General features: G+C 39.5%; 1 protein-coding gene across 1 annotated transcript in view; it reads left to right on the forward strand.

The window, feature by feature from the left end:
- Positions 1-7,307: 7,307 nt before the first annotated feature.
- The window catches only part of LOC124594844 (spindle and kinetochore-associated protein 1-like), a 90,988-nt gene continuing 85,024 nt past the window's right edge, over positions 7,308-13,271 (forward strand). Inside the window, exon 1 of the mRNA XM_047133301.1 lies at positions 7,308-7,483. The gene's annotated coding sequence lies outside the window, so the exon portion shown is untranslated. The remainder of the gene's footprint in view (positions 7,484-13,271) is intronic.

Genomic DNA, 13,271 nt, shown 5'->3' on the forward strand with positions numbered 1-13,271 from the left:
AAGCTACCATGTTGTGTATATGCACTTTGAGCGTAAAAACAATTGAAAATCGTCTAGCGAAGACTGCAAAACAAACAGTGAGGACAGCCATGCGAGTTCAGATCATGAGACTTGAATTGATTTGACGTACCTTGACGTAACAGACAGTGTGAATACACCTTCACGTTCCGGTTCCGTGACGTGACGGTGCTGTGATGGCCAACGTGAAATAACTTCATTCTCACGTCATTATTTTGTCTGTGCAAACTGTCATTGAATGATTGATTTATTATTTTCATGATATTTATCCTTAAAAAACAGAAAAAAAGCTTTCGTAATGGAATTGGAAAAAATAGGTAAAACTCGGAGAAGCCGACCTCAGGGAATATCAGTTAGGATTCTGGAGAAATGTAGGAATACGCGAGGCAATACTGAACCTACAACTTCTCATAGAAGATAGGTTCAGGAAAGGCAAACCTACGTTTATAGCATTTGTAGACTTAGAGAAAGCTTTTGACAATGTTGACTGGAATACTCTCTTTCAAATTCTAAAAGTGGCAGGGGTAAAATACAGGGAGCGAAAGTCTATGTACAATTTGTACCGAAACCAGATGGCAGTTATAAGAATTGAGAGACACAAAAGGGAAGCAGTGGTTGAGAAAGGAGTGAGACAAGTCCCCCATATTATTCAATTTGTATACTGAGCAAACAGTAAAGAAAACAAAAGAAAAATTTGAAGTACGATTTAAAGTCCAGGGAGAAGAAATAAAAGGTTTGATGTCTGCCAATGACATTGCAATTTTGTCAGAGACAGCAAAGGACCTGGAAGAGCAGTTGAACGGAATGAATTGAACGGAATGAACAGTATATTGAAAGGAGGATATAAGATGAACATCAAGAAAAGCAAAACGAGTACAATGGAATGTAGTCGAATTAAACCAAGTGATAATAAAATGTCATGTGACTAGACCATTTGCCTGGTGCAAGTCATTCGATTTGACACCACTTTGGCGACTTGCGCGTCGATGGAGATGAAATGATGATGATTAGGACAATACAACACCCAGTCCCTGAGTGGAGAAAATCTCTGACCCAGCTGGGAATCGAACCCGGGCCCTTAGGATAAACCAGGTGATGCTGAGGGAATTAGATTAGGAAATGAGACATTTAAAGTAGTAAATGAGTTTGGTTATTTGGAAAGCAAAATAACTGATGATGGTTGCAGTAGGGAGGATATAAAACGTAGACTGGCAATGGCAAGGAAAGCGTTTCTGAAGAAGAGAAATTTGTTAACATCGAGTATATATTTAAGTGTCAGGAAGTCGTTTCTGAAAGTATTTGTATGGAGTGTAGCCATGTATGGAGGTGAAACATGGACGATAAACAGTTTAGACAGGAAGAGAATAGAAGCTTTTTAAATTTGATGCTACAGAAGAATGTTGAAGATTAGATGGGTAGACCACATAACTAATGAGGAGGTACTGAATAGAATTTGGGAGAGGAGAGATTTGTGGTACAACCTGACAAAAAGAAGGGATCGGTTGGTAGGACACATTCTGAGGCATCGAAGCATCACGAGTTTAGAACTGGAGGGAAGTGTGTGGGGTAAAAATCGTAGAGGGAGACCAAGAGATGAATATAGTAAGCAGATTCAGAGGGACATAGGTTGCAGTAGTCACTCGGAGATGAAGTTTGCACAGGATAGAGTAGCATGGAGAGCTGCATCAAACCAGTTTTTTGACTGAAGACTACAACAACGACAGATAAACAAGAACTTTCAGTCAAATCAGTATATTCAGTTTTATTTTATTTGTGTGTGTGGCAGGTATAATACAGTACTAGTAGTAGTAGTAGCTTTATTCACCCATAGATCTCTTTTTACAAGGATATAGGACATGTGAAAGTATTTACACGTTTAGACCAATTGAAAATAAGCAAATTCGTATACACATACATTTACAGACTTCTAGTTAGAGATAATCATTAGATTAACTCCTGGCATACAACACTTTTTTTACAAATAACTCATTAAGTAATTTAATGCCACGCTGTTCACTCATATCTCAATATCAGTCACTGCACACACTATACACACATTGTTTTATAACACTTCACTCACTACACACACAAACCCACACATACTGGTGATCTCTGGGCCATTTTCTGTACCACTTCCCATTTGCTACCCTGAAAAACTAAGTCAGCATATCTCTATAATGAGTGAGATGTTCAGCTCAGAAAGAGATAGAGGTGTTATTATCGTGCAGTGCATAGGTTGGGGGTAAGTATTTCTAGAAAATGAAAAAAATAAGGAAAAAGTCTTGTCTGAAGGCATTATGTGGAATGCTGAGTGTTTTATAATTACTATTGTTATTTATTTGTATAACATTTTTTAGCAAACACCTACTCTGTTTTGTCTAAGTAATCCTTCAATGTATAAAATGTATTGCATAACAGGTACTGTTTAGCTGCCATTTTAAGAAAGCATATTTTTGCAACTTCTTTAATCTCATTTAGTAATTTATTGTAGAGTTTTATTCCTTGGTAAAAAATGCAGTTTTCAGTTTTACATTTATTTTTTCTTGGTAGAAGTAAGTTGAGTCTAGCTCTTGTTCCATGGTCATGGACAGAGCTGTTTGTGCAGTAATTACCAATGTTATTTTTTGTGTGTACAACTGACTGGTAAATGTATTCACATGGAGCAGTTAAGATCCCCAGTGTTTTGAACAGATCTTTAGAATGAACTCAACTACCATTGTTGTTATGATTCTTATGGCTCCATTCTAGAGTTTGAAAACTGTGTTCATATTTTGTGCATTTGTTCCCCAAAAAAGAATGCCATAGCTAAGAATCGAGTGTACATATGAATAGTATGAGAGTCAATATTCATTCCTAGAAATTTTGCGTTTGTGACACCGTCTATAGGGATGCCATCTACATTTAATTTAACAGTGCGATTTTCCCTCTTCAAATTGAAATTCCGGGCATTAGTTTTCTTTATGTTCAATGTCACTTTATTGCTTATTGACTAATTGTAAACTTTCTTGAGAGCTTCATTTGCTTTCTCTACAAGGAGTTCTCTTGTTTTCTCAGTGACTATAATATTGCTGTGATCAGCGAAGACCTTTTTTCACCATGAGTAACACTACTCGGAAAGTCATTGATGTTTATCAGGAAGAGAATTGGTTCTAATATGCTACCTTATGGATCCCCTACATTCATGTATTTTGGTTCTGATAAGTTTAGGTGTATTTGAAGTATGTGTTATGTCTAACCTTTGTACCCTATCTGCTAGATATGATGGAAAACAGTCATTAGCTACCCTTCTTATTCCTAATGCTTCTAATTTACTTAATTGAATCTTGTGGTTAACTGTATCACATGCCTTAGAAAGATCCAAAAATATGGCTGTGACACACTCATCTTTATCAAGAGCATCATGTACAATGTTTGTGAGTTCTAATATGGCTTACTCCATATTTTTGCCACTTCAGAAACCAAACTGTGATTCGCTTAAAAGATTGTATTTAATCAGGCAACTCATTAATCTGTCTTTCATAATTGTTTCTATTATTTTTGGGAATGGTGACAGCAGGGAAATAGCCAGTATTTTGTATGTCTTCTGCATTACTTAGGTACAACTCTTGCCTGTTTTAACTGCTCTGGAAATGTTCCTGATGTGAAGGATTTATTTATTGTATTTGTTAAGGGGCCTTGTATAGTCTCTACGCATTGTTCCAGAACACACATTGGTATTTCATCTAGGCCTACTGACTTTTTATTTTTTAATTTTTGAACACTTTTATTGACTTCATTCTCTGTGGTTGGAAGTAACATCATTGTATTTAGTGCGACATTATTTATGGGTGTCATATTTGCTTTGGGGAATATTTGCTCAGCAATACTTGAAAAAATGCTCATTTACATAGTTTGCTAAGTGTTGTGGATCATTTATTACCTTATTCCCCTCCCTTAGCAGTACGTTATTTTGCTTTTCTTTGCCTCTCCCCATTTCCTTTTTTATAACATTCCAGCCTGCTTTGCTTTTACTCTCTGCATCACATATTATTTTGTCATTAAATGACTTTTTTTTACAGCAATCAACATCTTCCTATAGATCTTTTTGTATCTATGATAAAAATTTAAGAATTCTGGAGCATTGCTACTCTTTTTCATGGAACTAAGGTATTTAAATGTTTGGGACCCTCTGGGTCTAGTGAAGCAGGGGATTCAACCCGTCAGCTTTGACCAATGATGTCATACATTACTCATAGATAATAACATCTTCACTTTCGGCCATAGATAATAAAACAGTTCTGTGTTCCGGATAAGCGCTATCATTGTACATTAAAGTAATTGAATGTGATTTTAAAAGAGATAGCTGCATATTGCTCAAAATATTCTTCATGTGCATTTATATAAATAATTGCTTGTTTGCAATTAATTCAGTACTTAATTTAGTTCTTAGTGATATTGAGGTAATTTGGACTGTTAGTTTCTTCTTTTACGACAATTTTTAGTATCTCATTTTCGTTTGTAGGTATGGATTTATCTGTTCAGATGAACTTGGATGATTTGAGAGAGGCTATGGGCGTAGACATGTTGGCCATGATTTGTTTTTTACAAATGTGTGGCCTCGTTGCCGAGTATGTTCAATATCGTGAGTGCAGCGAACATACGCACCTCGCAAGTAAGCTTCATCACCGTAGTCAGACTTATTCATATGGCGCTGCAGCGAAGACCGTATGTGGCGGGATGTGGTTCGAAAAATCTAAGCTCGCATTGAGAGTCATTATGAAAATCACATACTGTTGGTGTTTGAGTTATCTTGTGTGGCTACGTGTTGATGAATGTCATGTGGTAAGTACAGTTGTGGATTGGTACTCTTTTTGTAGGGAAGTTTGTGGGGAATACATGAAATATTGTGGGCCATTGGGGGGGGGGGGGGGGCGGTTGTCATGGTCGACATTGATGAGTCGCATTTTGGCAAAAGGAAGTACCACAGGTGGGGGGTCTAGTAAAGAAGGTGATACAACCTGTCGGCTTTGACCAATGACGTCAGAATTGGCCAGAGAGCATTTATTACAGAGATGAAAGAGCTGACAAGACTGTTCAGAAACAAAGGAATATGAGAGACGAAAAATTTACTTGACATATATCAAGGCAAGCAGTATTTCACATGAAGGATATCGCGTGTTTGTATTGCTGTGGAAAATGAAGGAGAAAAATGTATGGAAATATTGGTAGCATAGAATACCTCATGTCACATATATATGGGTTGCATCTCGAACCTCATTCGAACTGTATTGGTTAACTGCAGCACGGGATACAAGTTTAGCATACTGTGGATTTGGTGCATTTTTGAAATAGTGTGTGTTTTTCATCAACGTCTCCCCTTAATACCTGCTGTCGTCCATCTGTTTTTGTGAGGTATTGATATAGACATGCATACTTTTGGAAATGCCATTTCAAATTTCAATTTAAATAGTGTGGAGAAATCAGAGAATTTCGTGTTCACATTGGTTTCCTTATACACTTCATCCCAACTTTGATTTGCTTGGAAATCTTTTATTTTGATTTCTGACAGATGTCGTTTGTAGGCTTGTAATTTGGGAATGATTCGATGCCTGATTTTACTGTTGTTATTTGACATAGATGGTCTGATAGTCCGAGATCTTTTACAGCTACATCACAGTTTTCCCTGTCCATATTTGTGGCCACATGGTCAATTACTGATGCAGTCACTGTAGTAACCCTTGTTGCACTATTCACCAATAGGGACACGCCAAAACGTTGAAGGATGTTTGTGAGGGTGCTGCTGGATTCATTTATGATGTTAATGTTGATGTTAATATCCCCACTCAGAATTCTGTTGGCCTCTGTACTTGAGACTTAATCTAGAACTTCTGTTAATTTATTGGAAAAAGTGTGTACACTACCACTGGGAGATCTATACATAAATAAAATGATTAATTTCTTGCTGAGATCAAGCCTTGTTAATTCAATAGCTGATATTTCAAAGTGTTTTTCTTCACTTGCTATACTGAGGTCATGTCTTGATTTGAACTGTGTTCCTTTCCTGATATAAATGCCTGATCCTCCACCCCTTGAAGCAGTTCTGCTGTAAGAGTTTGCCCTTTCATACGATGATAATATTACACATTGGATTTCTCTGTCTCTTCTCCAGTGCTCAGTAACACAAAGTACTATGCAGTTCAAAGATTGGAGCTCAACTTCTAATAGTTGCATTTCATTTTTTATTGATTGCATGTTTTGATGGAGGATTGTTAAGTCTGTGAAAATTCTCATGTTACTCTTTCCAATTGTTTGTTTTTCTTTGTGACGTATGGTGTGTGTGATATTTGGAGTGTTAAAATCTGTGTTGTGAGTGATTGTTTCAGTATTTTTTAGAGTGCTGGAAATATTCTTTAGGGAGGTGAACCAGTTGTCTAGTGATCTATGGAGCACTGTACGAATTAGTATGACACTGATCATAGAAAAAGGGAATCTGTAATTATTACGACATGCAGCGCATGTAGTGAACGCCGAATGTTTGCATGTGCATGGTTTTTTGAATGTGTCTAATTCAAAACAAAAGTTGGGTTACATTCTTAAGCAGTGCTCTGTCATCACACAATATGGCAACGTAACACGCATATCTATCATTAGAATTACGTAGAAATTAAATAAAAAGGAGTACCAGAAGCGAGTTCGATTCTCAAATATCATGCTTATAAACTAAGCGCCTACTCGCTTGGTCAGGGAATCCTTGATTACTAGCCACCATACGAAGTATGTAAGCACGTGTAAAATGTTCAAACTCCGTTTTCTCGAAAATATTTGAGAGTTGCACCTTGCTATTTGCATATTTTGAAGTCCTAGTCGTGCCCTACACACACTGTTAATAGGATCCAAATTAGTGAAGGGAAGTTCATACAGTAACGTTGTAATATGCACCACATCCGAGTCCTGGCGTGAGACACTCCATCATCAAGCGTATAATTATTGTATACAGATACATTTGTTTTTACGTATTAAACATCGTTTCTAGAAACAGAATCTGGTAACATTTTCCATAGACATTTTTCTTTGTCTTTTATCACACACTTTAACTGGAAACAACGTATTTCCAAATCGAGATCTGGTCTGCAGAGTCGATTAATATGCATTCGATAACGGACAATATCGACTGTCAATATTTCGGTGACACCTGTTTTGATTTTCGAGGCGCGAAGTGGCGTTGTGGTTTTGTCGTAGTGTTTGAGAGAGGTAGGTCGTGTACCGAAGTTATTAAGTATTTCATTAACAATTGAGTCTTGTGACGTTATACTTTCAGACACTTCGCAACATAGCGTACCAAAAATAAGGGGTTTGGGAGATATCTTTAAAGCGTTGCATTAGTTGAATTCCATCTCATGGATACTAAATCAGTTTAAATCTGTTTTGGAGTGTTGTAGAAGAATTTGTGTAGCTTAAAATAATGCTTTACAGTCTGTATATACCGGTAAGTGGAACTCGTATGGTTCTTAAACTCCCTTCTTTAGCATCACATGTAGAGAGTTCTTTGTCGGTGATGGCAAAATGATTGATTGCCAGACAACCTTTTTTTATGAATCTGTCTGTTGTGTGCAGCAGCCCAAGTTGATATATGCCATTATCTATTCTGAGATACGCTAGTTAGCCGGGAAATACCTAAAGGTAACAGTAAAGTACTAATGCAGTGAAGTTTATGCTCAGTGTTGAAAATTAGGGAAAAAATCTTAAAGTTCACATGAATACCACTTGAATCATGTCAGTTTCCTCTTGATTAATGTTTTCTTTTTGGTAATTGGGGAAGAGAGCTGAGAATGTGCTACTGGTGGCATGTGAAAAGCAGGGTTTTCAGGTAACTGGAGATACAAAACTTTATATTGAACTTGAGTAAAATGAGTTTTACTTTGATTAATAATTCTCATACCATAAAAAGGGAATCTTACAAAATAATTAGTACACTCGTGGAAAGCAGATTGTCATTTTCTTCAATTTGTGTAGATGTGAGTTTCTTAGTTTAATGACAGAGTGTGCCTCTGATCTAGTGCAGAGTCATATACATCTTTGTGGTATGGATGTAGGTAAGGCTGAATATTTTACTTTCATGGAAACCTCCACAGCATTTCTCCAGACTAAAATCATACCATATTAATTTTGCCTTTTACATTAATGTGCCAGATGATTGCCACTATCCTTTCAATGCAAACTGTTCTCTCATTCACAGTCCTAGACTTTGAGCGACATTTTTATTTTATTATATCTTTTTCTTTCTGCACATATAGTCACCATATTTGCGACTTAAGCATAATGATTTATAGCTTGTAAATATGGATTGGCAATGGCTTCAGTAATTAGTACTACAGATAACTGCCAGCAGATACATTATCAGAAACATGTGCCACAGAGGCTTGACATTTGATGCTGCCTCAATAAAAGGCATGCCCTAGTCAATCAGCATGTAGTTACTGTCGTATCCTCTTAAAGTGCGATATTAACGATCTGGTCAGCTGAAGAATAGAAAATGTAAACAATTCATTTGGTTACTGTATGCACAACATAACTTGGCCTTTTTCTAGGAACAAAAAAATCTATAGAATCAGGACAACTCAGGGCTAGTATGAAATGTTTCCGCCTATTGCCTGCTTTAGCTTCTAAACAGTACAACAAGCAGTTATTTCCCCTAAATGTCTCCTACCTCCGCAGCAGCCTAAAAACTGTTCATTTGTGGAATGTTTGCATTACATTCATCCCCTTCAAAAGGATTAAGTTGTATTGTGTGTATAATACATTAAGCACTGTCTTCATTGTTGTTAGATGAGTGTAACTGCAGATATAGATACAAGATTTTTCCTTTGTTTCTGTGTTCGGAATAATACTTGTGATCTCTCCAAATCAATCACCTGAGCAGCTGTCTATAGCCACCAATTAATGAGTGTTCTGTTGCTGGGTTAGACAGTGCAAATCAATGGCAAATATGCCTTATGTGGAGAGTATTGTAATATTTCTAGAGATATTGTCAGTCCATTCTCAAGGGCACACTGAATATCTTAATAGATAATGCATGAGGTACTGTTTTAATTCACATTCTGGATGCAAATATAGTTTCTTTTCTACAGAAATGAACTGAGCTTTGCAAGAGTTCTTCTATTTGTGAATTAATCTAGTCACAAAAAGTCTATATAAGTCAGTAACAGATTACCTAAGAGTAAATGATACGGCACAAGGACAAATAAGAAATACAGGGATATATACTGGAGAACCAGAAATCCATTGACAAACTTTCGGTGTTGGTAGTATAGATCAAAACAACAAAAAATGTGCTGTAAACATAGGCTCAGAAATGAATACCTTAAGAGCTATGGACCTTGTTCAATAGAGAAGATGTATTTCACCATAACGAAGATGAACAAATGTTCATTGCTCTTAAGGTATGCATTTTAGAGCCTATTTTTACTGGACATATTTTCCTTGTTTTGGTCCCACCTATGAAAGTTTGTCAGTGGATTTCACTTCTCCCTTTCGAAGATATGGCAGGTTCGGGAATACAGAAGCTTCAGATTCCACCCGTCTGCTTTGACCCATGAGGTCACCAATATAGCAGAAACGACCATCCTCAATGTCTCCAATATGGTGCCTATTACGTCATTACATAAATGACAACAAACATGAAAATACTTATAAAACCAACACACAAATCTCTCTCCAAAAATATAATCAAACTAACGGGACCAGCGCAGGAGATTGGGGGTTTTTGGGTGGGGACAAAACAAATTTAAACACATACAGACACACACCACAATCCCAAACCACACAGGATGACGACATAAAAACACCACAAATTTCCCAATTCCGCTACACTTACAATATCAAGAGGAATCGGTCACTTCCCCTCACCCAGATAGCTCAACCACAATTGTCGATACCACAAAATAAAAAACAAGTAATCCAGAAATTGTAATCATGCTGCAACTATCGATACCACAAAACCAACACCTAAAACAACAAAAATTGGAATTGGACACTTCGCTTGACCCATATAGGTCAACAGCAGCTCACAATACCAAAACACACATAGCTATGATGACACATTGAAATTGGACCCTTCTCTTGACCTATATAGGTCAACAACTCGTGATACCAAAACACACAGAGTTACGACACTTTGGAATCAGTCACTTCCCATGACCTATGCAGCTCAAATACAACTGACAATACAAAAAAAATTGAAATAGAGTACTTCCCCCTCAGATACATAAATCAACCGCAAGTGCCAATATCAAAACATCAACCGCCAACACATGCAGTAAATAACACCGACTCAACAACACACAAAAACCTCACTGAGGATTATAACACACGAACAATAGACCCAAAAAAACGACTACTTACCACAAAAAAGTTCTTAAACTTAGTCAAATCCATGCCTAACAAAAGAAGCCACAAATTGAACTAAACGACTTAGCCCGCGACAAACAGCAAACCAATAATATCAAGTGACATTGCAATAACACAACAGAAACTTAATTCTTAACTCACTGAAACTAATTTCCGTTCTTCTATAACAGTCACGACCGATAAATGCACACTTCAAGCACCGACACCCAAATGAACCCAATACACCACCAGAGGACACCACCAACCACTACAAGATGACATCTACAAACACAACACACTCATAAACTAAGCTACGCACTGTAATTACGTCACACAACACCCTTACATCACAGGTCAAAGCCGACGAGTGGGATCGGACGCCTGTGTTGACCCGGCAGGTTCTTACCATTACTTTGTAATATCGTAAATAGTTGCATTTGCTGAAACAAAGAGGATAAGCGGCAATAACGTTTATTTTCTAGAAGAGGAAAGTATGTTGTGTCTTTACCAAAGCAATTCAACGAAAGAGCTGGAACACCTAAATAATTATGACTACATTGAAGAGGAATGGTCAGACAGTGAGAGAACAATGAAAAACAAAGCATGTGAATCAAAATAAATGCCAGAAGAAAATAGTACTCAAGGTTTTGACACCAGAAATTAAATTAGCTATTTCAGAGAAACAGGCATTCTACTAAAATACCTCTCAAACCATACAGATAATAATCTAAATGTATATAAATACAAGTTTAGTTACAAGAACCCACAAAGATGCTTTGGAATGATATTTTAATAATTCTGGAAATGGTATTCTTGGACACTGAATGATAGCTTATAAAGCTCTTAAAGCAGACAGACAAGTCAAGAAAGAGAACTGTCCCTTAGTCATTGGGAGATCGTTTATTTAGCTTAGAAAAAACAATGGGTCCAGTACCAGTCCAAGATCGTGGTAACTCATGTCGGCTTTTACCTGCGACATCATCGAAACTTGCCAATCAACAAAACCATAATAACAAAACATCTGGGAGATAAAAAAAGAGATACTGGGAATTTTAGTTGGCTTGCATAGCTCAAAGTCAGTCCCCAATACCACGAACGCACATGACTCCAAAACATCGTATTGGGGATGCAGGCTGGCTGACGACTCCAGCGAGCGACCAAATGGTGTAAATTGCCCTGAAGATGACCCCATTGGGGGTTGAAACTGGTTGGCGGTAAAATAAATAATGCAATTGTGAATAATTGATTACCTGTATAGCTCATACGAAACCCATGATGCAAATAAACCGCAAGTAACAGAATTAAACATTGTCGAAACCTAACCAGACCAAAATGACAATACGCTTGACGATACCCATCACCATAGACTAACAAACATAAACTTCAGCTAGCAACCCATACCACAAAATCATAAAAAACTACATCATGAATTCCAATACCAGCAGCTGAAAGAAAATTACGTACATAAGTAAACACACCACATTTTGTACTATTGGACCACAATGTTATTGCACGTGGTTTCCCACGTCTGTTCTTGGAAACACATGATGACATTATGGTAAACAAGTACAGTGGTGACTAGGGAAAATGTATCGCACTGCGAATGATCTCAGAACGGTCGTGCATATACTAGTAAGTGTGCCCTCGTGAAATACAGTGAGACTCAGGTGCTCTAGTATTGTGGTCGAATAATACAGAAAAAAAGGGTCAGCTAACAACTAAATCTAAGCCCCACCTCCCTCCCCCATCTCCCCCTCTCTCCCCCCCCATCTCCCCCTCTCTCCCCCCATCTCCCCCTCTCTCCCCCCTCTCTCCCCCTCTCTCCCCCCCCATCTCCCCCCCCCCATCTCCCCCTCTCTCCCCCCCATCTCCCCCTCTCTCTGCCCCCATCTCCCCCTCTCTCTGCCCCCATCTCCCCCCTCTCTCTGCCCCCATCTCCCCCCTCCCCCTCTCTCTGCCCCCATCTCCCCCCTCCCCCTCTCTCTGCCCCCATCTCCCCCCTCCCCCTCTCTCTGCCCCCATCTCCCCCCTCCCCCTCTCTCTGCCCCCATCTCCCCCCTCCCCCTCTCTCTGCCCCCATCTCCCCCCTCCCCCTCTCTCTGCCCCCATCTCCCCCCTCTCTCTGCCCCCTCTAACCCCCCGCTCTACGACCTATCTGTCCACCCTCTCCCCCTCCCTCTCTCCCCCCTCCCCCCCGCTCTCTCTCCCCCCCGCTCTCTCTCCCCCCCCCCGCTCTCTCCCCCCCGCTCTCTCCCCCCCCCCCGCTCTCTCCTCCCCCCCCGCTCTCTCTCCCCCCCCGCTCTCTCTCCCCCCCCGCTCTCCCCCCCCCCGCTCTCTCTCCCCCCCCCGCTCTCTCTCCCCCCCCGCTCTCTCCCCCCCCCCCGCTCTCTCCCCCCCCCCCCCGCTCTCTCTCCCCCCGCTCTCCCTCCCCCCCTCTCTCTCTGCCCCCCCGCTCTCTTCCCCCCCCCCCCCGCTCTCTATCTCTCCCCTCTCCCACCTCTCTCCCCCCCCCCCTCTCTCCCCCGCCAAGCGAGTGGCGCAGTGGTTAGTACACTGGACTCTCATTCAGGAGAACGACGGTTCAATCCCGCGTCCGGCCATACTGTTTTAGGGTTTCCGTGATTTCCCCAAATCGCTTCAGGCAAATGCCGGGATGGTTCTTTTGAAAGGGCACGGCCTACTTCTTCCCCGTCCTTCCCTAATTCGACTTTTGTCAATTTCATAAATTCTCTGCACCACTGACACCTCACACATTCAGCAGTTGGAGAAATTTAATTGTTGCAGCCATGCAATTGCTCATAGCAGCAAATAGAATAAAAAATTATTTATTTAATCATCTAAGGATCATCTTACAATGAAATGATTTGTCAAGGTAATACAATGTCTAT

This window comes from Schistocerca americana, chromosome 2 (assembly GCF_021461395.2).
Source record: "Schistocerca americana isolate TAMUIC-IGC-003095 chromosome 2, iqSchAmer2.1, whole genome shotgun sequence".
Lineage (NCBI taxonomy): Eukaryota > Metazoa > Arthropoda > Insecta > Orthoptera > Acrididae > Schistocerca > Schistocerca americana.